Source organism: Branchiostoma belcheri, unplaced genomic scaffold (assembly GCF_001625305.1).
Source record: "Branchiostoma belcheri isolate BF01 breed outbred unplaced genomic scaffold, Haploidv18h27 scaffold93, whole genome shotgun sequence".
Classification (NCBI taxonomy): Eukaryota; Metazoa; Chordata; class Leptocardii; order Amphioxiformes; family Branchiostomatidae; genus Branchiostoma; species Branchiostoma belcheri.
The window spans coordinates 224,104-225,475 of NW_017804609.1; the positions used below are offsets into that span (position 1 = coordinate 224,104).

Below are 1,372 nucleotides of genomic sequence, written 5' to 3' on the forward strand. Positions count from 1 at the left end.
CTTTATAAAATGAATATATAATAATAGATAGCTCCTTAGTCTATCAGGAATTTTATCTAGTATGTATGGTGTGAATTTATAAGTCTTTTTTCATCTTCTACCTTGAAACGCATAACTGTCTTCAACAGGCCACTCCTTAAACATTACTAATCTTGTGACGAGGGATGTTCTGCATGTTCTCGGTAATTCCTCAAGAAATGTTACCTCCCTCGGGCGTAATATGTGTAATTTCTCCAAGATTAGGAGAAATGCGAGGCAGGATGCACGTAGTAATCTCGTCCCCAACAACCACCTTGCAGAACATGGTGATACATGTGGGGTATTAGTTACAGTAACGCGGTAATAAACATAAATGCCTGCGCTGCAAATTTGCAACTGTGCTGATTACTTAACTAAAGGCTCTGGGTATACATGTACCAGTTTGCCTGGAAGGGTTTTACCAAAGTTTCAAGGAAATCTAGTTGTGAAAACTTTCAGCCTACCAGGCCACAACAATTTAATCAATTGGTTCTTGGATTTGCCCTCTTCATTTTTTTATTCGCAAAAAAAAGTTGAAGAAAGTCCTTGTCTCCCCACTTGTTACAGTTTTTCCATTTATCAATGCAGGACTTAGATTCATTGGTTGAAAGCAAATGCATGATGTTTAGTTTAGTCTAACAAACTACTGCACTGTTTTTCTGACTCAAGTCAAATACATTTCATATGTATGGTGAGCAGGTCCTCCAGCTCTGTTCTTCTACATAATTTAACCTAGCACCACGGGGTGTCTGCTGCAGCACCAGTTACCATGGTGACAGACTTCTAGTCCAGGTCATTGACCTTATTTGTTTGGAAGAAGAGGAAGAAGAAGAAACAGAGCAAACTATGGTTTCCTTCTGTGAAGGTAAACATATATAATGAATACTCACCGTCCTTCCTATAGTAGAGAATTTCCACCTGCTTTTCCTCCGTAGACGACAGGGCCAGACGCACCTGTCGGATGGCTTTGGCGTTGGTCTTAGGGCCATGGAGGAACTCACACCAGCACGGTTTCTGGGGGGAAGGAGAGAAACAGAAGTTAGGAAAAGGAAAGTGATATTGATCCAGTTTTATTTCACTGAAGAAATAATCTTCCACTGGTCATAACAGAGAAGACAGATGCTATGTACAGTTTTTAGAGGTTCATTGTACCGGGGAAATTCATGTACACACATACCAAGTAGTCAGCACAATCACAATTTCAGCACCAAGGACAGAACAGCTATTGAAATTATTTTGTAACATGTTCAATTCCAAACATATCTCTATAGGTCACATGTTTTGTTTTGTACCTTTGAACTCTTGGCAGCTTTTTGACACACATATGTACCAAAAAAATTGTGACAAGTTTCAA

At 39.4% G+C, this 1,372-nt stretch overlaps 1 protein-coding gene across 1 annotated transcript in view; it reads right to left on the minus strand.

Moving 5' to 3' along the window:
- LOC109461503 (potassium voltage-gated channel subfamily H member 7-like) overlaps positions 1-1,029 on the minus strand; it is a 36,009-nt gene extending 34,980 nt beyond the window's left edge. Inside the window, exon 1 of the mRNA XM_019757874.1 lies at positions 909-1,029. The gene's annotated coding sequence lies outside the window, so the exon portion shown is untranslated. The remainder of the gene's footprint in view (positions 1-908) is intronic.
- Positions 1,030-1,372: the final 343 nt, after the last annotated feature.